This window comes from Dermacentor andersoni, chromosome 10 (genome assembly GCF_023375885.2).
Source record: "Dermacentor andersoni chromosome 10, qqDerAnde1_hic_scaffold, whole genome shotgun sequence".
Classification (NCBI taxonomy): Eukaryota; Metazoa; Arthropoda; class Arachnida; order Ixodida; family Ixodidae; genus Dermacentor; species Dermacentor andersoni.
In genome coordinates this window covers 8507875-8533130 of record NC_092823.1, presented here as the reverse complement: position 1 = coordinate 8533130, position 25256 = coordinate 8507875, and positions in this window count along the sequence as shown.

Sequence of the window (25256 nt, the reverse complement as noted above, 5' to 3'; positions counted from 1 at the left end):
GCAGAAAGCTGATCAAAAACGCGCTAGAAGAAAGCCAGAGAGGTGATCAGACGGAAGCTGCAGAAAGGAAGGAGCGAGCGAAGCAGAGAGCGACAGAAAGAGAGGAACGAGCGCAGCAGAGAGTTGATCAAGCTGCAGAAAGAAAGGAACGAAAGGAACAGACAGCTCACGAACTAAAGCTAACAGAACTAGACGTGCAGCGGGATCTGGCCATGCAATCGGCAAACATCTCAACAAATTAAGAACGTTCAGGTGAAGCTGGAGTAAAAATAAAGGATATCATGCCGATGTACAACGCAAACGATGACATGGGATTGTTTCTCGTAACTTTTCAGCGTATGTGCGAAAAAAACTGGTTGGCACTAGAGAGTTGGCCGCAACAGATTCTGACCATTCTTCATTGCAAAGCGACCGAAATAATTGCAAGGCTAACGAAAGACGACACAGATGACTACCAGAAAGTAGAAGCTGCGTTGCTCAGGAAATATCGGCTCTCAGCGGAGGCTTTCTGTAGTCGTTTTCGGGAGCCATCTAGAACGCCGGGCGAGTCTTTTCAAGACTCCACTTATAAAGTGAAAGCCAATTTAATTGAGCGTTTAATATGGGAAGATGCGTTTGGTTGACGCGACAAGGTTGAGTTAATTTGTATGGAGCAGTTCTATGGGTCCTTGCGCGAAGAGATGCGCCTTTGGATTCAAGACAGTTTAGCCGAAGAGGACTTTCAACGCGCTGCAGTGCTAGCAGATGAATTCGCTGCACGTCGTGAATCCGAGAAAACGCGTGTCCGGCGATTCACTAAATTCAGCAAAGAGGAACACAGGCAAGGCTGGAGGAGGGACAAAAGACCTGCAGCCCAATAAATCAGGAGAAGATAACACCGCAGTAAAGGACGAACGAAAAACAACAAAAGTGTTTGAGGCTTAAAATCCTGTTGCCCGTTTCCATTACCAGGAGCCTGGACACCATGTGATCGGTTGTCGGAAGCCTATAATCGTTTTTTCTGTTGTGAAAGGCAGCGATGAGAACTTGGACTTCTTATAACCCTACCTTCATAACCTAGTATTGAATGTAAGGCCATGTAAGGTACTTAGGGACTCAACAGCGACAATGGATATTGTCCACCCGGCGTAGAAGAATGCTGAGAGTTTCGCCGGAGAATACACGTGGATCCGGCAGGTAGTCAAGAAGAATAGCGTTTGCTTGCCCATAGCGAGCGTGAAGATTGAAGGGCCGTTTGGACTATTGCTCATTGAAGCAGCAGAAGCAGCACTATATCCCTCCTTATTTACAAATCACCCAGCTGGAAATAATTTTGAAAAAGAAAGGGCCTGGATTTTGGCGACCATATGGTCCAAGCTCTCGCGCGTTCCGAGGCTCGAGAGATCGCGGCAGAAATAAATAAAGGCAACGAAGCCAGAACTATGCCTAGTGAAAGAGACACTCAGGAAGCACAGCATAACGCTAGTGAAATAACTGGAAAAGGCACTAGCAAGGAGGCATCCGGGTCAATGATAATACCGCAGCAAGTGCTACCAGAAGAATTAGAGAATAATTTGGTACTGACAGATTCAAAAAGCTCTTCAGACTTGCTGAAGGTTGTTAAATAAGGAATCGCGGCAGAGGAAAAGAGCAATTACGTTGCGAAAGTAGAAACAAGCACTATTCCGGAGGACGTTCCTTGCGGAGACGAGACCAGTTTAAACAGCCCCAAATTATTCAAGGAGACGCTGAAAAACTCCCTCCTTATTCCGAACTTGGGCGACATTCCGGAATCGTCAGGAGGAAAGGAGAATGCCAGGGTGTTCCAGCAGGGCAAGAACCCGATACGCGGGAACTTCAGAGGCGCATTAGGTAACCACCTGACAAAGCAAATTTGGTTAAACCGCACAAGATCAAGCGGTCAAAATATTCGGCTCAGCGAAGAATAGAGAAAGTCGCCACATCGCAGCCCGTAAAACAAGTGAACAGGCCATCATGCAGAACTTCAAAGGGCTCGTTGGGCGGGTGAGAAAACGGAAATGTCACCTAACAAGTAAGGACCCGTCTCTGCGAGCAGGGGTGCGGCTGAAAGGTTCGACCGGGATGATATGTGCGTGTACGAACAGGGCCAATCAGACTGTTACTGCAGTGACGAGCGCTGCGAGAGTGAGGGTCCCGCGTTTACCGCCTCCTTTTCAGGGACGAAAAAGCAAGCGGCGGGCACACAAAGTAGCAGGCGACGACAGAAGGCGGCGTTTGCGTGGCGTCTTTTGTTGCCTTCGACGAGACCCGAAGGCCTTCAGACAGCGATCTAATCGGGTGCGCATTAAGAGGTAATGATTCTCGAATTAGGTGCACCCATAAGTTTCTTGTTTGTAAATACAGCGCGATGCAAATTTTTTGTTAGTTATCAGGAGCTCAGTATATATAATTTCAATGTGTTCTCAGTCGCTCGATAACCGTGGCTTTCTCGGGAAAAAGAAACACAAGAACGTCAGGCATTAGGCTCGTTGAAATGCGCATTGATGTCCGGTATCCTCCGTTGTTAGTTTTCAGAAATCTCTAACGAGGGCTGCAGGTACGAATCTGATATGATTTTATGTAAAGAACGTGTGAAGTTAGCAGTTCTCGTGGTTATTTGGGTGCTCTCTGTTTGTTGTGCCTTGTGTTTGGCGTGGTTTATTTCTAGATGTCCCTGGCAGGCCTTGGAATATTCGTCGAAACGAAGCGCGCAGGCACGAGCTATAGCGCTCTCTTCGGGGTGCTTGAATACTGCAATCCCTTCCAGACCTCCTGTGGCGGTGGACGGGCTGTTATGATCAACCTGTCAAATGTGAGAAGCGCTCAAGCGGCCATCCTCATGTCGACATATTTGCCCTAATCACCGAAACAGCGTCACCCTTTTTTATTACCCGAACTGACACAAAGAGAAGGACGAAGAGAAGGAAACCCGAAGGGCAGGCGCTCGTCGACGGCAGAACCTGACGAAAGCACTAAAATTTCCGCAAGCTGTGACACGTCTATTTCGCAATGGAAGACTGCGCCAGGGCGTGGTTCGAAAATTGAGAAGCCACAACAACGACGTGGGACCTGTTCCGAAGCGGATTCTTGCAGACATTCACAAGCGTCGTACGCCGCGAACGAGCCCAAGCTCTGCTAGAAACCCGAGTGCAGCAGCCTAACGAAAATGTTGCCATCTTCACGGAGGAGATGATCCGTCTATTCCGCCACGCGGATCTGGAAATGTCTGAGGAGAAGAAAGTCCGCCGACTCATGCGTGGTGTGAAGGAAGAACTTTTCTCCAGAATGATACGAAGTTCACTGAAGACTGTAGACGGTCTGTTCCCGAGGCCACCAGTATCGAGAAGACACTTGAAATGTGGAATGGATAATTCAACCGCCGCACGAACTCCACAAACTACACCGGAGTTCAATCAGTGACCACCGACGATCTGCACTAGATCATCAGTGCGGTCGTACCAGAAGAGCTGCCGAATTCGTACCCAAGGGCGCAGCCTCAAGTGGCCTAAATTGCCGAAATTATCAAAGAAGTGGTTCAGTCATCGCTTAGAGTCCCTGAGGTGCTACCACAATCACCGCAGACCCGGCGGCCTTTGGATTCAACACAGTTTAGCCGAAGAGGACTTTCAACGAGATGCAGTGCTAGCAGATGAATTCGCTGCACGTCGTGAATCCGAGAAAACGCGTGTCCGGCGATTCACTAAATTCAGCAAAGAGGAACACAGGCAAGGCTGGAGGAGGGACAAAAGACCTGCAGCCCAATAAATCAGGAGAAGATAACACCGCAGTAAAGGACGAACGAAAAACAACAAAAGTGTTTGAGGCTTAAAATCCTGTTGCCCGTTTCCATTACCAGGAGCCTGTACACCATGTGATCGGTTGTCGGAAGCCTATAATCGTTTTTTCTGTTGTGAAAGGCAGCGATGAGAACTTGGACTTCTTATAACCCTACCTTCATAACCTAGTATTGAATGTAAGGCCATGTAAGGTACTTAGGGACTCAACAGCGACAATGGATATTGTCCACCCGGCGTAGAAGAATGCTGAGAGTTTCGCCGGAGAATACACGTGGATCCGGCAGGTAGTCAAGAAGAATAGCGTTTGCTTGCCCATAGCGAGCGTGAAGATTGAAGGGCCGTTTGGACTATTGCTCATTGAAGCAGCAGTATGACCAAATCTCTCGAAATACTATATCCCTCCTTATTTGCAAATCACCCAGCTGGAAATGATTTTGAAAAAGAAAGGGCCTGGATTTTGGCGACCATATGGTCCAAGCTCTCGCGCGTTCCGAGGCTCGAGAGATCGCGGCAGAAATAAATAAAGGCAACGAAGCCAGAACTATGCCTTGTCATCATCAGTGCGGTCGTACCAGAAGAGCTGCCGAATTCGTACCCAAGGGCGCAGCCTCAAGTGGCCTCAATTGCCGAAATTATCAAAGAAGTGGTTCAGTCATCGCTTGGAGTCCCTGAGGTGCTACCACAATCACCGCAGACCCGGCGGGAAGCGATTGCCTACGCCGCCATTGCCCGCCGTCAAGGTCACCCTCCGCAACCGTGCCAGGGCCCTGTAACGACGCGATTCCGTCATTCACCGCCGCCGCTAGCATGACCAACCGTCACCCAGCGCAGCTAGGCGAGGAAGACGGGCATTGGCATGCCGCCGACCACCGCCCGCTCTGCTACCATTGCGAGTAAGCCGGCCATGTGTACCTCCGATGCCCATACCGCGAATTCGGACTAAGAGGGTTCGCCGTCAACGCCCCGCGCTCCCAGCCTGGGGAGCGCCCACGTGACCCCGCCGACTACCTCGCCGCCACTCAGTGGAGTTCTCGACTACCGTCCCATTCACCCTCACCAGGCCGTTACCTGTCGCTGAAGCGTGGTACATACACTGCCCCAGCGCGCGGCCGGTCATCATCAGCCTGGTTACACCCATTGCAGGGCAAAGGCCTCTCCCGTATTGCTCCAACTACCCCGGTCATGTACTAATTGTGGCCATGGTGTCCCTTCAAACTTCTTAATCTCATCCACCCACCTAACTTTCTGCCGCGCCCTGCTACGCTTCTTTTCCCTTGGAATCCAGTCCGTAACCCTTAATGACCATCGGTTATCTTCTCTCCTCATTACATGTCCTGCCCATGTCCATTTGTTTTTCTTGATTTCAACTAAGATGTCATTACCTTCCGTTTCTTCCCTCACCCAATCTGCTCTTTTCTTATCCCTTAACGTTACACCTGTCATTCTTCTTTCCATAGCTCGCTGCATCGTCCTCAATTTAAGTAGAACCCTTTTCATAAGCCTCTAGGGTTCTGCCCTGTACGTGAGTACTGGTAAGACACAGCTGTTATACACTTTTCTCTTGAGGGAAAATGGCAACCTGCTGTTCATTATCCGGAAATGCCTGCAAAAAGCACCCCCACCCCAGCCTGTAAGGTCGCTCTGATTGTTCGTGTTCTTAAGTGTCACGAATCGGCCACGTGCTGTGTGTATAGAGAGGGGGTGCACTTCCCCCCCCCCCCCCCCCCCCTGTCAGCGGGGCAACCGTCTCTGTGTTATGTGGGGTCACGGACCGCGCGGTGTTGGGTGACGCGTCGCGGCAGGCGCCAGGAGGGCGACTGCCGATTCCGGGAAGTCGGTATTGTGCGCACGGTGTTGGCAGTCCGCCGACGGTCACACGAGTCCACACGGACCAGCCTTGAAAGGGACCGCTGTACACGGTATTGTGGGTCTGGCGCACGAGTACCTGACTAATTGGAGGCGCCGCCGAGGTTAAGAAGGGCTTAGCAACCTTGACCCCGTGCCGCATATACGGAGCAGGGATCTATTCTTCTACGCGTCCGGAACGCAATCGCCAGCCTTGTTGTTGGGTGCGACTGCCTGTGTGGTGTCGACGCCCCTGCTTCCGAGACATTTGCGGCCTAGAGACGCCCTTGGGATTTCTGGCGGTCTAGCGATAACTTGTGCGGGCCTGGCGTGTTTTGCTGAGCCTGTCACTAACTACGTAAAAACGAGAGGGCAACGGAGTTTTAGGGAAGAAGGAAAAGAGCTTTGTTTTCCAATATGTTTATTTTTAAGAGTAAGCCCATCCCTGTGGGTTGTGGCTTAACAAACGGTTGACTCTGATTGGCAACTGAACCTGTGGGACGGGCCAACGGCCCTACTGCCTTTTTTCTTTGTATATTTGGGCTATAAAAATCGGGACGACATGCTGTCCCTCAGACTTGGCTGAAATCAGGATTGCTGATAGATCAGTGAGCCTCCGTACTATGTACGTTAAAACGAGTCTGGGCTCTAACAGTCATTGAGACAGTCGAAGAGTGAGACTTTGTTTCTCAATTGTTCAAGTTTGTAATGTATTAGTTTTACCTGCCATGTATATAGAAAAGTTTACCTATAAATATTTCTTGTACATCTGATCTCATCGCTTCCTGCCTGCGTTTGATCAACAACTGCCGATCATCGTCCGAGAAGCTTCAAGTTTCAACGGTGAAGCGAGGACAACAGAGAACGAAAGAAACTTTACTGGCGCAGCACGACAGGATCGGCAAGCCCCACAACGAGCAACGAGCAGCGAGCCAGGCGCAAGGCATCCGATGGCCACCAGCCAATTCCGCAAGGGTTGCATTTCATCTGGACGAGGACGTCAGGCGGCGCCCCCAGCAGCAACGGGTGAGCGGGATTCCTTGCGTTTTGTCTAGGTTGGCATGGCTGTTGTTTAGTGAGGTTAATGGTGTTCACGTGCAGAACAGCAAATGCGATTGAGGCTGACGTAAACATTGATACGGCTACTGAACAAAAAGAGAGTCAGAGACGGCAGGAACTACAACGCGTCGGAGAGACCGAGTCTGAGACGTCGGATACTGAAATGGATAGTGAGACGCAAGGCGCTTCGCAGGCTCCGAGCACGACAGATCCAGAGGGCATGGCGGTGAGACGCCTGGAGATGGAGCTAGAAAAGGTGCGCCGACAGCTATAGTGCGAGCGCATTGCTCTACGGAGAGTGGAGCTTGAGCAGTCGGGCAAGCCGCCTTCAGTGTCGGAAGGAAGCGATCTCCGCCGTGCCAGCACGGATGGAATATCACAATGTGCCAAAGTGCTTAAGGCATACCGGTTGCCGTGTGACGCTTACGTTCCGATATGGTTTGACGAGGTTGAAAAGTTGTTTTCATCTTTTCAAGTACCAGAACACAGCCGTGTACATTTGATCATGCCTGCGCTGGCCGAGCGGGTCCGTTATCTGTTGCGTGGCCTCAATGACGAGGAATGTACAGATTATGAGACTGTAAAGAGGGCGGTGTTAGATGAACTTAAGCTCACACCAGCTAAATACTTGGAAAGGTTTGAAAAGGCATCTAAACGAAAGGAGGAAACTTGGGCTCAGTTCGCGTCCCGCGCTAGAACTTATTTGGCATATTACCTTCAATCTCGCAATGCAAACGCAAAAGAAGCTATGACGGAGCTTATGGTCGCTGACCGTATGAAAGCCAGTCTAAGCTCAGAAGCCCTTGAATATGTTCTTTTGCGGGAGGGCGAAGATTGGTTTAAGCCAGTGGAGGTGGCGAAAGTGCTCGAGACTTTCGAGCAAGCTAAAGGGAAAGGACGAGCAACTAAGCCAGCCGCAACAGCCTCATTGCCGCAGCACGCAAATCTAGCTGGCCCGCAGAGGACAAATTTAAAATGCCACGTGTGTCATATACAGGGTCACTTAGCCAGAGACTGCCCAAAAGCTTCAGATAAAGAACCGCAGGGGAAGCCGCCGACTGTGCAAAAACAAAGGGTACAGAAGGTTGCTGTTGTAAGTGAAGAACCTCCACCAGAGCAAGAAAGGGTGCTAAGCGCTAGAGTACAAGTCTTAGCTCAAAATGCTAGTTCAGGGAGGTCAAAGCAGGACCTTATCCCTATCATATGTGCGGGGATATAGCAACGGAAGCTGTGTTGGACACAGGTAGTGAGATAACGGTCGTCCGTAAAAGTATGTTGCCCGTCGGTTTACAGGAGCCATCAGGAACAGTAAGACTCGAGTCGGCATTCGGAAACACCATTCGAGCTAACCTAGCTACGCTGCCCGTAGGCATGCATCGCCCGGAGGCTGTGATACAACCGCAGAGGATCGATCTGGTATGCGCGGTTACAGACGAACTTGCAAACGGGGTTGACTGCCTGCTGTCAAAGGAAGATTGGGAACTACTACAGGCGCAGGAAAAAGAGGAGTTTGGAGGAGAAAATATTCCGCGGGTAGCCAATTCCGTTGGGGTCCGATCAGTTGAAATGGTCGATAACACTGAGCCAGATTGCGGTCTAAGTTGCGAAGAAACGACAGATGAAATCCCTAAATTGCAAGGGAATAGTTTGATACAAGATGTCAATGGGGTGCCCAGTCAGCGGGAGAAATTTCGAGCTGCTCAGCTTGCCGATGAAAGCCTGGAAAAGGCCTGGAATAATGCGAGAAACGGCAAAGCTGACAGGTTCATGTCAGACGGACTTTTGTGGCATTGGGATTCCTTAGCGGGAGGCAAAGTCAGACAACTGGTCCTACCAGAAGAAAGGCGCAATGAGGCAGTGCCGCTCCGATCCCTGACAGCGAGGACCACATGCGAGGCTTTACTAGAAATTTTCAGTCGTGCTGGAGTCCCGGAAACGATTTGTTCAGACCTAGGTACTAACTTTAAATCTCAACTGACAGTTAATGTTAGAAAAACTGGGCTGTCCACCTAGGTTCTCCACAGCCGAACATCCTGAAAGCAACGGAGTGGTTGAGAGATGGAACAGAGTCCTCAACAATAAGTTGTATCATGCAAGGGAACGCGACCGAAGAAAGTGGGACAAGCTGATCCCATTTGTTCTGTGGGCGTATCACGAAGTGCCGCATGATACCACCGGGGTGGCGCCGTTCAGGCTATTGTACGGTAGAAACCCAAATGGGCCCCTATCAATATTGCAGCAAACTTGGACGGGTGAAATCGCGTTGCTTTCAACTCTGGGAGAGAAACCTGCCAAATATTTGCAGCAGCGGCGGGAGCAACTAGAACTAGCCGCGAGTGTAGCTGAGTTGACAAGCACCGAGTGCCAGAGCAAATATGCTGACGTTTACAATAGGAGGGCACGGACTAAAGAATTTAATGTCGGGGACCAAGTACTCCTCTTTGACACAGATCGGGCAACCAAGATAGCTGTCATAGAGGGCCTTGTGCCACCTCACACAAAGAAAGAGTTGCGAAGTCTGTTGGGGCTTTGTGGGTATTATCGCGACTATGTCTCAAACTACGCCGACGTGGCTAGCCCGCTTACAGCTTTGACAAGGCGAGGGGTTCCTAATTCAATTCCATGGTCGGAAGAAGCGCAGTACGCGTTCGAAAGTCCGAAATTAGCTCTCTGTCCGGCTGTCGCCATGAACACTCCTGAGCCTCATCAGCCGTAGTGGCTATTCACTGATGCGTCGGCGACGGCGGCCGGGGCCTGTTTAGCTCAAATGTCAGCGGACGGAAAAGAAAAGCCGATCGCTTTTGCTAGCCATCGCTTTAAACCGACACAGGCGCTCTGGCCGACTATAGAGAGAGAAGCCTTTGCTTTTATTTGGGCACTCAAGGACTTTGACTACTGGCTTTTCGGAGCAGTGGTGAATGTTGTCTCTGATCATAACCCATTGTCATATTTGACAACCAGCACCCCGCAGGGGGCCAAGTTAGCGAGATCGGCGCCTTCACTACACCGCTACAATGTAACGGTGCGTCACCGGAAAGGAACATGTAACGCCAATGCTGATGCATTGTCAAGGCTCTCGAATCGTTCATGGGAGCCAATCGAGTAAAGAGCAGAAAAGAAAGGCTAGACAGAAACAGCCATGCCAGCTAGGACAGGCGTGAATGTTCCCGTTCACCCGAAGGACGTGTGCGTGGGACAGTTCAGCCTTGATGGAACTTTCGGTGGTTGTTGTCGACCATGTGTGTGAGGGTTATAAGATTTTACATGCTATGTATATACCCTGCATATCTCACTTTTCTGCTGTTGTGCAGTGCAGTGCGTTGGAAAGTGTTCCTGTACTTACATGTATTTCTTTTGCATGCTCACTGCCATGAATGTGTTGAGCTTTCGCCCTTTTTTTTATCGCTCTGAGAAAATTGTTTTTTTTCCGTGATCCTTTCAGTTCATTTTCCTGCTCATTACGGGCTCCGCAGCACCCGTGTTGGGCAGCGTATGTCAGTTTTCTTTGACGGAACCTTCAGAGCTTAAATTCTAGGATACAGTGCCCTTTGGCTCTTGTAGCATAGCTGGGCACATTGTGAGCCCAGTATACTCTTTAGGAGGAACGTGTAAGGTAGCTCTGATTGTTCGTGTTCTTAAGTGTCACGAATGGGCCACGTGCTGTGTGTATAGAGAGGGGGTGCACTTCCGCCCCCCCCCCCCATGTCAGCGGGGCAACCCTTTCTGTGTTATGTGGGGTCACGGACCGCGCGGTGTTGGGTGACGCGTCGCGGCAGGCGCCAGGAGGGCGAGTGCCGATTCCGGGAAGTCGGTATTGTGCGCAGGGTGTTGGCAGTCCGCCGACGGTCACACGACTCCACACAGACCAGCCTTGAAAGGGACCGCTGTATACGGTATTGTGGGTCTGGCGCCCGAGTACCTGACTAATGGGAGGCGCCGCCGAGGTTAAGAAGGGCTTAGCAACCTTGACCCCGTGCCGCGCGTCCGGAACGCAATCGCCAGCCTTGTTGTTGGGTGCGACTGCCTGTGTGGTGTCGAAGGCCAGCTTACAGTGCACGCTGTAGGGTTGCGGTGCACACGTGAAGAGTGCATTCGGACGGCGGCGTCTTGTAAACACGCACTCGGAGAACTTTGTCTTGTAGACAATAAGTTTGAACGACAAGGAGGCCCATCCGTCTCCCACACGGCCAAACTTTGAGTACGTGGTGTCGATGCCCCTGCTTCCAAGACATTTGCGGCCTAGACGCCGTTGGGATTTGAGGCGGTCTAGCGATAACTTGTTCGGGCCTGGCGTGTTTTGCTGAGCCCGTCACTAACTACGTAGAAACGCGAGGGCAACGGAGTTTTAGGGAAGAAGGAAAAGAGCTTTGTTTTCCAATATGTTTATTTTTAAGAGTAAGCCCATTCCTGTGGGTTGTGGCTTAACAAACGGTTGACTCTGATTGGCAACTGAACCTGTGGGACGGGCCAACGGCCCTACTGCCTTTTTTCTTTGTATATTTGGGCTATGAAAATCGGGACGACATGCTGTCCCTCAGACTTGGCTGAAATCAGGATTGCTGATAGATCAGTGAGCCTCCGTACTATGTACGTTAAAACGAGTTTGGGCTCTAACACTCATTGAGACAGTCGAAGAGCTTGAACTTGTTCCTCAATTGTTCAAGTTTGTAATGTATTTGTTTTACCTGCCATGTATATAGAAAAGTTTACCTATAAATATTTCTTGTACATCTGATCTCATCGCTTCCTGCCTGCGTTTGATCAACAACTGCCGATCATCGTCCGAGAAGCTTCAAGTTCCAACGGTGAAGCGAGGGGAACAGAGAACGAACGAAACTTTACTAGCCCATTCTTATTCTTCTAATTATATCAGTCTCATGATCCGTATCCGCGGTCACTACCTGCCCTAAGTAGACGTATTCGCCTCGCTACCTATCGTAAAGTGCTGTTCTCTTCCGAGACTGTTAAACATTACTTTAGTTTCGTGCAGAACAATTTTTAGACCCACCCTTCTGCTTCTGCTTTCCCTGTCCAGGTCCGTGAGAATGCATTGCAATTGGTCGCCTGAGTTACTGAGTTGCTGTTCGTCGAATTGATGAAGATCCTCCGCCACCGGTGAACACGCCAAGATAGTACAACGACAGGAACCTATCACGACGAAGCCAGCAAGCAAAGATTGCACCGACCGAAGACTTGCTGATGTGACGTACCAGCCACATGTCAACGCGATATAGCCATGATCCGACGCTAAGACCTAACTGCAAAGCAAAACAAAGAACCACAGACTTCGACGGGATTCTCAACGGCCACGCAGTCACCGCATTAGTGGACACAGGAGCCGACTACTCCGTGCTGAGTGGACCCGTCGCCACCCAGTTGAAGAAAGTTAAGACTGCATGGGAAGGCCCTCAAATCCGGACAGCTGGAGGACACCTAATAACGCCGACTGGAATCCGGCAAGAATTACGGTTCATGACCAAACCTACCAGGCCACCTTCGTTATCCTCCAGAAGTGTTCAGGAGACGTCATTCTCGGTATGGACTTCTTTAACCAACAAGGCGCAATCATCGATATGAAGTCGAAGTCGATAATGGTGTCGGAAGATTAAGGAATACCGCCGAAGAGCTATCGTAGTCACCACGCCTTGAGTGCGCTCGAAGGTAAAGTGAGCATCCCACCTCGCCCCAGCATTGTTATTTCCGTTGACACCGAGGCACCCGCAAATGTAGAAGGCGTCATCGAGGGTGATCACCGTCTACTGCTCGATCGTGAAATTTCCGTCGCAGGAGGAATCACTCGAATGCGTGGAGGAAAAGAAAAAAATATACTGACTAACTTCAGCCAGGAGTTCAAGTACATCACCAAAGGCATGACGATCGCATACATCGAGGAAATTAAAGAAACCATCAATGCAGTTCATCCTCTCAGATTCTGCCGCATTTACCCGGAAAACCATAGTTCCCGTTCCAGACTTCGACATAAATCCAAGTCTCCTTGTGAGTAAGCAGCAACAGCTGGGAAATCTCCGACGATACAAAGACTGCTTTTTGACGTCATCGACAATTCAAAGAACACCACTTGCAAAGCATCGAATAATAACCGAACAGTGCGCTCCACCACTCCGCCACACTCTTTACCGAGTTTCTACGCGAGAACGTGAAGCTATCAGGCAAAAAGTCCACGAAATGCTGCGCGACAACATCATGCAGCCATCTAAAAGGCTGTGGGAATCTCCTATAGTCTTGGTGAAGAAAAAAGGACGGAACCTTATATTTCTGCTTCGATCATCGTCGACTCGACAAGATCACCCCCCCCCCCCCCCCCCCGAAGTAGGACGTGTACTCTATCCCACGGATAGACGACGCACTGGATTGGCTCTGCGACTCGGAATACTTCTCGTTGATGCACCTCAAGTCTAACTGCTGGCAAATAGAAGTCGACGAAGGATATCCCGAAATACCGCCTTCATCACGTCAGACGAGTTCAAGGTGCCATTTGGACTGTGCTCGGCGCCTTCAACGTTCCAGCGCGCAGTGGACAATATTTTAACAGGATTGAAGTGGCAGATCTGTCTTGTTTACTTTGATCATGTAGTCGTCTTTGTAGAAAATATAGACGATCACCTAAGGCGGCTTAGGACAGTACTAGAGGCCATCAAGTTATCAAGGCTCACATTGAAGCCGGAAAAGTGCCGCTTCGCTTACGATGAGCTTCTGTTCCTAGACCACGTCATCATCAACTCTGGAGTCTGCCCCAACCCATAGAAGACAGCTGCCACCGCAAAGTTCCCGCAGTCCATTGATAGGAAGGCAGTGCGTAGATTCCTTGGCATGTGTGCCTACTATAGGTGTTTGTCAAGGACTTTTCACGGATTGCTGAGCCGCTGACACATCGAACCAAATGTGATGTCGAGTTCAAGTGGGAAACGCCGCAGGCCGAAGCATTTCAAGAACTAAAAATACGCATGCAGTCACCGCCGGTACTTGCGCACTTCGACGAGGACGCCGATACCGAAATCCACACTAGCCCCAGACCCCAGTAGCCTAGGTCTCGGTGCCGTCCTAGTACAGAGGAAAGACGTAACTTGAACGGGTTATAGCTTACGCTAGCTGCTCGCTGTCAAAAACAGAAGACCGAAGAAAGTGGGACATTCCAAGGCATTCCTTTTCAGTCTACGACTGAAAAGGAATGCCTTGCCAACCCTTGGGCGACTGCTAAATTCCGCCCTTACCTGTATTCCAGACCATTCAAAGTCGTCAGCGACGATCACGCGTTGTGTTGGCTTGCTAAATTATAGGACCCTTCAGGACCCCTGGTGAGGTGGAGCTTCAGACTGCAAGAATATGACATCACTGTAATCTGCAAGTCTGGCCGAAAACCCTCTGATGCCGATAGCCCATCACGCGCCCCCACTGACCCGCCGCCACAAGATAACGAGGATGACAACGCCTTTCTTGAAGTAATAAGCGCGGCAGACATCGCTGAACAACAACGAGCCATCCTGGAACTAAAAAACCTAGTCCAGTATCTGGAAGGGAACACCGATGTTGTCCCTAGGGCAGTTAAGCCATGGTTGACTTGGTTCTCGCTTAGAACCAACCTACTCGCAAAGCCGAACCTCTGACTAGACCGGACCAACTACCTTCTGGTTGTTGCCTCTGCGCTGCGTCCAGAAGTATTTCGCGCCCTGCATGACAATCCGACCGCTGGGCACATCGGATTCTCCCGGGCGCTATTGAGGATACAGGAAAGGTATTACTGGCCGAGCCTTACTGCTGACGTCGCCCGTTACGTCAAGGCATGCCGAGACTATCAGCAACTCAAAACACCACCGACAAGGCCAGCAGGAATACTACAGCCGATCGAGCGTGCTCTCCGACCGTTTCGGCAGATCGGGATGGACTTGTTGGGACCCTTTCCGACGTCAACACCTCGAAATAAGTGGATCGTGGTGGCGGGGGTTTACCTCACCCGCTTCGCGGAAACTAAAGCTCTGCTGAAAGGCAGCGCAGCCGAGGTGGCGAAATTCTTTGTTGAGAACATCCTGCTGCGATATGGCGCCCCAAAAGTCCTCATCACCGACAGAGGAACGGCTTTTACAGGGGAGCTCACCCAAGCCATTCTGCAATACAGTCAGACAAGCCACAGGAGCTCGACTGCCTACCATCGGCAGACGAATAGTCTTACGGAGCGCCTGAATAAGACCCTCGCCGACATGCTAGCTATCTACGTCGACGTTTAACACAAGACCTGGGATGCCGTCCTGCAGTACGTAACTTTCGCTTACAACACGGCGGTGCAAGAAACAACACAGAACCTGCCGTTCAAGCTGGTTTACGGCAGGAACCCGACGACAACTCTCGGTGTCATGCTGCCGTACGTGACCAACGAAGAGAATGTTGACGTCGCCACCTATATCCAGCACGCCGAAGAAGCTGGGCAGCTCACTTTCTTGCGGATCAAGGACCAGCAGAGGACGTACAGCCGACACTACAACCTTCGACGACGCTACGTCGATACCAACCGGCAACCATGTTTCGGTGTGGACACCAATACACCGACGAGGACATAGTGAGAAGGTTTTACGCCGCTCTTTCGGGCCCTACTGTGATGTGTGGTGCGCGAGGTGGTGCGGGGCTCGGGACGGTCGAGAGCAGACGACGCTGAGTGCACGCGCGCCGAGCCGGAAGGAGGACAACGACGACGCCGAAGAGCGCCCGGCACGTGAACGCGCGGCGCAGGAAAAACAACAAAAAGAAAAAAAGCAACCAATTAGAAAAGACCATGGGGCGTCGGGCAGCCAATCAGTAAATGCCAAATCGGCCATACCACAAGAAAAAGCGTGGTGCGCCGGCAGAACGGGGGGGCGACACGCAAGAGGACACGCAGGGAGACGCCGGGGAGACGCCAGGAGAGTCCCAGGAAGCGACGGCAGGAGGAGGTCAACCACCGGAGTGGGCGTTGAAGACGGGCCGTCGGGTTCCGGACCCGAGCCCACCAGGACTTCACCCGCCCGGGGCCTCCTGCCTACCTGTTCCTGTGCGTCGCCCGTCTACCTGAGCGTGCCGTCAGCTCCTCAAGGCCGGTGAGCTTCTGCGCCAGTGGGCAGGACGAGAACAGTCGGGCTTCGGGCCCGAGTTCTACGACAGCTGCCCGGCCAGAACGCCACCCCCGTCTGCCGTGCCGCCTGCTGCCCGAGGCCGGCGTTCGAGCTTCCGCGCCGTGGGCGAGAGGGGAGCAGTCGGGCTACGGGCCCGAGCTCTCTGCCCGGCCAGAACGCCGCCGCCGTCCACCCAGCCGCCAGCGTTACCTCGCCTCGCCAGAGCTGGCGCGCTCCCGGCGCCCGGTCGGTCAACCTACGCCACGACCTTTGGTGAGACCGGCGCCACTCCTTCTGCCAGCTTGTCGCCGCGTTGCCGCGTCGAGACTGCGACGCGTCCGCGTCCTCGTGGCAAGCCCGGACTCGCGCCCGCGTTAAAGCCCCAAGTGCATTCCTTACCGCAATGTTTTCTTGAATGTTTATTTTATGCATGCTTTCCGTTTCGTTCTATTTGCTTTACGCCTTTTTATTTTTGATTAAAAGTATTTGTGTGTGTGTTCAAACCAACGGCTTTGTCCTCAATTGGGTTCTCGGAGGCTCCGCCTAAGAGAACCATTAAAACATTGAGAACACGAACCTTGGCCCCCATATTAGGGGTCGTCACAAATTGGCGTCCGCGCGACAGGACAAAGCCGTTCGTTTGGATCTTTTTTCTAGCGGTTAGGAACTATGGCTAACACAAGTGACTTGTTAGCGCTAGCCGAACGCATGGGCCTAGAAGGTGCGGAGTTGAGGGCATGGCTCAACGAACAGGAAGAGCGTGCGTGAGAAGAGCGGGCAGCGGAGCGAGAAGAGCGGGCAGCGGAGCGCAATGCTAGAAGGGAGCAACTTGCGCTTGAGGAGAAAAATTTACAATTACGGCTTAAAAGTCGCAGAGGCTGAAGGCGCATATGTAGGCAAGAAACAGCCAGAAATTAGTCTGTCTGACTTATCCACCGTAGCCCAGCGATTGGGTTTGCAGGGGGAAGACTTGCACAGGTGGGTGCAAGACAGGTGGCTGTTAATATGCGCGAAAGCTCAGAGGGAGTGCGAAAGCCGAGTGGCAGAACAGGCGGCTGAGAGGGCACGCCTGGAGGAGGAGCTTCGCAAGGTGCGTGTTCGCATCGAGGCACTCGCGAATGCTTGCTCCGAAGGGACGAGCTCCATTATTGAGGATGCAGCACAGCAGTGCAGCGGCGACCCGAGGGTTCCCCCCGATATGGTCTCAGGTCTCGGAGAGGAAAAAGTGTCTCAAGGAGAGACGACTTGTGACCACGCCATTGTAGGCAAAGATACTGTTAGGTCACAAGACAAGAAGCAGATTGCTTCCGTATCTAAACCAGTGCTGCGTGGGCCCGGCGCATGCGATGACTGGTTTGTGCAAGGTTCAGAGCTACCATGCATAAGCATGGTTGAGAATGAAGTTAGGACTGAACACCTCCAACAGGCTAATTATAGTACGCCGGAGTGTTCGCACCATAGGCAAGATGAACCTGAAAATATCAGGGCTCCAGAGGAACCAGGTTCGATTTCAATAAAAAGTATTGAGTTGTCCTTGCTGCGTTCCTTGAATTCAGCAAGGGCAACTGCATGTGATCCTATGCGCACTTGGGAGGGCTCAGGCATGTGCACCCAACCAACGTATGGCTTTAAGGGCTCAGAACATTCGTTGGGCTTTCATGAACTCATGTGTGGTTCGACCACTGGCACTGATGCTGCAACCACACATTACATTGTTGATTACCTTAGAGCGCCGACAGTGACTTGGTCGGCAGCATGCAGAGGCATTATTGCTTGGAGCAATGGTATCGCGGACTTGCCAGGGTTCTCTGACAGAGAAGATAGATGTCTGGTCCGCCTCATGTGGGAAAGGGTCACCTGAAGGAGCCGATGCTTCGCTTATGGCTTTTCACGGATTTTGACCCCGGACATGGTGACCTTGGACTTTATTGGTTTTTTTCTTCAATAGGATATTATGATAGCCTTTGACGCTACCATTTATTTTTCACTTGTGCATTCCTTGAATTGTGTTTTCCTGAAATGTCTTATATCTGTATGCTCAGTCAACTGTGCCACTCTGTGAACTGTGCATTGAAACATTACAGTGCGTTCTTGTGAACGGACAATGACTATAGTGTTGTGAACTGTGTCGCGCACTGAGCGGCAGTTTTTCCTCAGAAAAACTTGTTAAAAAAGGGGCTTTTGTGATGTGTGGTGCGCGACGTGGTGCGGGGCTCGGGACGGTCGAGAGCAGACGACGCTGAGTGCACGCGCGCCGAGCCGGAAGGAGGACAACGACGACGCCGAAGAGCGCCCGGCACGTGAACGCGCGGCGCAGGAAAAACAACAAAAAGAAAAAAAGCAACCAATTAGAAAAGACCATGGGGCGTCGGGCAGCCAATCAGTAAATGCCAAATCGGCCATACCACAAGAAAAAGCGTGGTGCGCCGGCAGAACGGGGGGCGACACGCAAGAGGACACGCAGGGAGACGCCGGGGAGACGCCAGGAGAGTCCCAGGAAGCGACGGCAGGAGGAGGTCAACCACCGGAGTGGGCGTTGAAGACGGGCCGTCGGGTTCCGGACCCGAGCCCACCAGGACTTCACCCGCCCGGGGCCTCCTGCCTACCTGTTCCTGTGCGTCGCCCGTCTACCTGAGCGTGCCGTCAGCCCCTCAAGGCCGGTGAGCTTTTGCGCCAGTGGGCAGGACGAGAACAGTCGGGCTTCGGGCCCGAGTTCTACGACAGCTGCCTGGCCAAAACGCCACCCCCGTCTGCCGTGCCGCCTGCTGCCCGAGGCCGGCGTTCGAGCTTCCGCGCCGTGGGCGAGAGGGGAGCAGTCGGGCTACGGGCCCGAGCTCTCTGCCCGGCCAGAACGCCGCCGCCGTCCACCCAGCCGCCAGCGTTACCTCGCCTCGCCAGAGCTGGCGCGCTCCCGGCGCCCGGTCGGTCAACCTACGCCACGACCTTTGGTGAGACCGGCGCCACTCCTTCTGCCAGCTTGTCGCCGCGTTGCCGCGTCGAGACTGCGACGCGTCCGCGTCCTCGTGGCAAGCCCGGACTCGCGCCCTCGTTAAAGCCCCAAGTGCATTCCTTACCGCAATGTTTTCTTGAATGTTTATTTTATGCATGCTTTCCGTTTCGTTCTATTTGCTTTACGCCTTTTTATTTTTGATTAAAAGTATTTGTGTGTGTGTTCAAACCAACGGCTTTGTCCTCAATTGGGTTCTCGGAGGCTCCGCCTAAGAGAACCATTAAAACATTGAGAACACGAACCTTTGCACCCCATAAGTGGGGTCGTCACACCTACAAAATCATTCGACGCATTGGCGCACTCGACTATAAGGTCGAACCAGACGGCATTTCGCTTACACAGCGGCGCCGCTCACAACTTTAATAGTTCCCGTTGTGCGACTTAAGCCGTTCTACCAGCGCTAATGAACTTTGGCACTTTGCGCAGCTAACCTTTGGACTTTTTCTTGGGACTGTATTAATATGCATAATTGTGATTTTGTGTTTCGCGCTCCCGTTATATTTGTAGCATCGGGACGATGGTTTTTGATAGGGGGGATCGACACATGGACTTGTTTATCCTTTTCGGGTGAGCGCTTTTCACCGTCTAACAAATGTTATCGCTAAGCGCGGGGCACGCCTGCATGTGTCGGAAGTTGCTGAATTGTTATCAACGGTTATTTCCGCTGTTTGTTGTCACCAAGCCTTGTGTAATTTGATTGCATGTATGCGGGATGCGAATGGTGTAGAGCTTTCTGGAAGACACCCGGGCACCAGTGCTGACTCTGGAACGTTCGATGGCTCGTGTGTGAAAGCCGACGCACTTGACCGGCCGATCAGATTTCGGCGATAGCTGACCGTGTTCGCCGCTATTGTTGTGCTTTGAATGTAACTTGCTTTTGTAGGCACAAGTTCGCCCAATCAAAAGTTAGTTTTGCCCTTCGCAGTTTTACAGCTGTACAATTCATCGTCACTACTACGTGACAATATTCGTCCTCCTCGTTGCAGCATATGCAACATCTGAAGGCACTGTTGGCCCGCTTGCGGGAAGCAGGCTTAACCCTCAAGGCGCCAAAATGGCAAATGGCGCAAGTGGAAGTGATTTATCTTGGTCACGTTATCGAACAGGGCCGTTGCCGTCCCTCTGAGCTAAAGGTGGCTGCGGTACGAGATTTCCCGCAGCCACGCACAAAGACCGATATCCGATCTTTCTTAGGGGTTGCCGGGCGTCATCAGCGATACATTCCTAGGTATTCTGAAGTAGCTAGTGCTCTTAACTGATGCTCATTGCGAAACTGAGCCACCGAGTGTCCTCTGGGACGGAACAAAGGAATCCTCTTTCAACTCTGAAGAGCGCGCTGACGAGTCAGCCCGTGCTAAGATCGCCGGACTTCACGAGCGGATATGTGGTTCAATGCGATGCGAGCTAGCGAGGCACGGACGCCGTACTGTGCTAAAAGGGAGAGAGCGACGAGGAACGCCCCGTCCTTTACCCATGTGGAAAGCTTACTGGTCAAGAACGGGCGTACAGCACTACCGAGAAAGAGTGCGCATGTCTTGTATGGGCTGTTCAAAAATTGTATTCTTATCTTGTGGGCTCGAGGTTCATCACCGAAACGAATCATTGTCCTCTCAACTATTTGCCGACAACGTCTTTCAAATATGGCTGTCTCCACCACTGGAGTTTCATTTTGCAGCAATATCCTTTTGAGATATGGTATAAAAAAGGAACCCTGGATGACAACGCCGATGGCTTGAGTGGAAGCTCCTAGATCGAGAATAACCCTCAAATGTTTCCAAAAGCTCGTGTTATTTTTCTCCTGACATAAAGATTGGAAGGGTCTTAGTTTGGTTCACGCAATTGGGTTGAGTCATTTCTTGTAAAGCGTACAAGAATTAAGAGAAAATGAGACATCCACCCAATCGTTACCGTCGGGTTTCCTTTGAAGCAATTGTTACGATTGGGTGGACGTCTGCCTTTCCCATAAATAATTACTTGTTCCGCCTTGCGGGTTTCCGCAGAAATATTGCGTCAAAGTCTTGCCGTTGCTTCGAGTTGCTGAAAAATTCGCCTTCGCTCTGCCATCTGCTAGCCGCCTGGTTAGTTCAGATGGTAGAGCGCCTGTCCCGGATAGGTGGTGGTCCCGCGCTCGAGTCCCTAACCAGGACGAATTTTTCTTCAACTGCGAGGCTTTTCTTTCGAGGAGCCCGCATGGGATTCCTTTATAGCAATTGTTACGATTGGGTGGATGTCTCACTTTTCCTTCATTAATTACTTCTCCCACCTTGCGGGTTCCCGCAGAGCCATTAGGTCCCGGAAAGAGCCCCGGAAAAGCTGCAAGGCTCTGTAAGCGTGTAAACGCGCCTAAATCACCTCAGAGTTGTTGCTCTGTCGGGCAGAGAAAACGTTCTGTGACGGGCGAAACGAATGTGGTTTACGAAATTCCCTTGTCTTGCGGCAGTAAATATGTTGGACAGACAGGCAGGTGCTTAAACGATCGTTTAAGAGAACACTATCACAACGTCCATAACACTGTTCAAGGCCACTTAGGCATCCACAGCCGGGACTGCGGCTGCGTGCCCCTCTTTGAATATACGGAAGATTTAGCGAGACACAGCTTACCCGGGAAATTATAGAAGCTGGTTTCATCATAAAACTGGGTAGTGTGTGCGTTAGTGCCCCCTCTATCGCGCTGACCCCTAGTGAAGTCTTGTATCTGAATGCCTAAGTGGATGCCTAAGTGGCCTTGAACAGTGTTATGGACGTTGTGATAGTGTGCTCTTAAACGATCGTTTAAGCACCTGCCTGTCTGTCCAACATATTTACTGCCGCAACAAATCATAATGTTTTTTTTTTTGTTTTTTACAAGTGACCGCGTTCTTAGTACCAGACTTGCTGTTAGAACACCCCTTGTGACTGCCTTTCGTTTTCTGCGCATGTCCCCTCTTGTATTTATACAAACGATGTGGCAATGCAATAAAATGTTGGAAGTCGGCGCAGTGTGTGTCGTCTCTCGCAGTCCTTGCCCTTCGCACTGTACGTCATTTTTTATCATTGTTACGGTTCACTTAGTGCTCCAATGAATGAATCAGATACCAACGCCTGAGACACGACGTGAATAATCGTCACACTCATCAGCATGAAAAGACTTGTCCGTCGGGTGTGTGCGACGGGAGTATGTACCATTTGCATACCAATGAATAGCGCGCAAAGGACTAGGCAGTGAAATTGAGACACACGCGAACAGTACGAGCGCTCGTACTGTTCGTGTGTGTCTGAATTTCACTGTCTAGTCCTCTGCGCGCTATACATTGCTATTCAAATCATGCACCAACAAGCCCAGAAAGCTACGCTGCTGGATTATGCACAAGTTCAAATCCTACTCTCTTCTGTCCTCTGTTCACAACCTCTACGCCAGGGAGTGGGTTTTATCTGTATTCCAGTGTGGACTGACCCGACGTGACCTACTTTCACGCCCTCTGCGCCATGGAGTCGCTTCTCTCTGTATTCCTGTGTAGACTGGCCCGACGCGACCAACGTTCACTCCCTCTGCGTCATGCTGTGGGTTCTCTCTTTCCTCCTGTGTTGACTGACCGACCTGACCTACGTTCACCTCCTCTGCGCCACGGAGTGGGTTCTCTCTGTATTCCTGTGTAGACTGAACCGACGTGACCTACGGTCACCCCTCTGCGCCATGGAGTGGGTTCTCCCTGTATTCCTGTGTAGACTGACCCGACGTGACCTACGGTCACCCCCTCTGCGCCATGGAGTGCGTTCTCTCTGTATTCGTGTGTGGACTGACCCGATGTGACCTACATTCACGCCCTCTGCGCTATGGAGTGGGTCCTCTCTGTATTCCTGTGTAGACTGAACCGGCGTGACCTACGGTCACCTCCTCTGCGCCATGAAGTGGGTTCTCTCTGTATTTATGTGTGGACTGACCCGACATGACCTACGTTCACCCCCTCTGCGCCATGGACTGGGTTCTCTCTGTATCCCTGTACCCGCCGTGGTTCCTCAGTTGCTATGGTGCTAGGCTGCTGAGCACGAGGTCGCGGGATGGAATCCCGGCCACGGCGGCCGCATTTAGATGGGGGCGATATGCGAAAACACCCGTGTGCTTAGATTTAGGTGCACGTTAAAGAACCCTAGGTGGTCGAAATATCCGGAGTCCTCCACTACGGCGTGCCTCATAATCAGGAAGTGGTTTTGGCACGTAAAACCCCATAACCTAATGTAATCTATCTCTATATCCCTGTGTGGACTGACCCGACGTGACCTACGTTCACCCCCTCTGCGCCATGGAGTGGGTTCTCTCTGTATTCCTGCGTGGTTCGACCCGACGTGTCCTGACAGGACCCGCTACCAGGTAGTAAGACAGAATGAGGGTGCCCGCGTGGTGGACGGTATAAGATGGCCATCGAGAGGACACGTGAGGCACATCTCTGCCCTTGCGTTCAGGCGCACGCACGCCGAATGTTGCTGCACTTTTCGTCTTAGCGCACCGTTCACCCACAAGGATGTATTAAAATTGTTTTATTTGTTTTTACATCAAATCGTCTTCCCTGCCGAACCCTTACCAATGGTAGTGTGGTTTCCTAGGCCATTTGGTGCACGGTAACAGTATATGGTGTTCTAACAACTCTAAAACAAAAATGTCGTAGTGATGCCGTATCCGCATGGCCTGTCTCGTAACCTTAAGTGGGTGGCCACTAGGAATGGCATCATGCTAACATTTTCGGCGCCGAGAAAACTGACTAAGTTGTGAAAAAGCAACAGGAGACATGAAAGACGCGAGTAGTAGCTGTCCAAATATTCGCCCCACATCTTTTTCTCAAGGATTATACATCTTCGGTCGTGTATTACATACCTCTCTCATGCGGACTGTCCTACGTCGACAAGACAGAGCATCGCTATTCACGTTCTATGGCACAGGAGGCAACTTCCCCTTGCATTGCAAAACATATCCAGCTTTAGTGGACACGTACCAACTAGCGCCCCAAGCGGCCCCGGCACGAAGCTAGCGCGTTTTCAATGGAACGAGCGGGTTTTTCGCGAATAACAAAAGCTGCAGGTCGATTATCGAAAAACGCAGGCGACAGACGTGTTCTGGAAGACAATCCACACTATCCAAATGCAGTGATCACGCTATGGCACGTAAGAATTTTGTTCCCACAGCGGTTAAAGGTTTAGCAATGGAAGCCTATGGAAACGACGAAAATTTGTACTCGATTTTCGAGGCACGAACGGTGCCTGTAATTAACCTACGACGTCTATCGTAATACGCAGTGCAGCGTTTGTAGTCCGGAGACTTAGCTTTCGATTGATGCCTATCTCGACTCTCCACACATGGCGCAACACTGTTCCCAAAAGCGTTTTTTGTAACACTGTCGTGAAAATTCACGTGGTATCTATAAAAACATGAGCGTACCCCTGGGCGAAGCCTCGGAAGCCGTGGCCGAGTGGTAGAATCGCGCGCACCTTTCGTATCCCGTCGCGGTTGCCGTGGTTCGATTCCCGCTTCGCACTTTTTTTTTTTAAGCCGCATAGGGCCTAGTTTTGTAGTCTCTCACTAGATGGCAGAATCGCAAAACCCAAGATTTGCTTTCGGTTTTGGTTTTCCCGCAGCGCATTTTTTTAAAGCCGCATAGGACTTAGTTTTATAATCTCCTATCAAATGGCAGAAACAAAAAATTCAAGATTTGCTTTCGGTTCTGGTTTTCCAGTGGTGCTGTTGAAATATTATGCTTTCTATGTTCATTAAGTCATCGGTTTTATGAAGATTTTATTCATTGGACATCTTAACTAGAAGCTTGCGCATGGCTTTGTGTTATGAAAAAAAAAAAAACTTTCGTGCTTTGTAGCGTGGAACGTGGGAGAACAAAATGGCTATTCTTATTGCGTTCTTCTGGAAGGTCCGTTTTCTTCGACTTTCGGCTGTCCTTAATGGCACACACTCCGAGCGAATCACGTCCACCTGTGCCCCAATGCCACCCGGTGGCCAGTGCCACTCCTATGCAACATTCGTGTGGAACAAAGGGTCTGCTAGGCTGAGTCGCTGCCCGAACGTTAATTATTTCTAAAGATTCATCGAAATAATAAATGCACCAACTAGGAGAAGATGTGCAGCGTCTGGATTAATAGCTACTGTTAATGTGTTCCCAACAGCCAAGTGGTATCAATCCGTAGGTGTGGCCGTAAAAAACCATTTGAATAAATGTCCCGTGCTGTGTCTGCCCCGGTCTCTCTACAGAGAAGCTAGCTTGGCTAGCCGTCAGCATTTAGGATCAACATATGGTGTCCTTCGTTCGGTGCATTTGCTTTTAATGCGCAGCATTCTATGGCGAGTACCACAGCGATTTGGTAGCAAAATCGTGCAAAATCGTGTCTGTAACGCCAAAAGCTTGACGCATTTCCCATATAAATATATAAAAAAAAGGGTTGGGGTGGCCAACTTTAAATTGG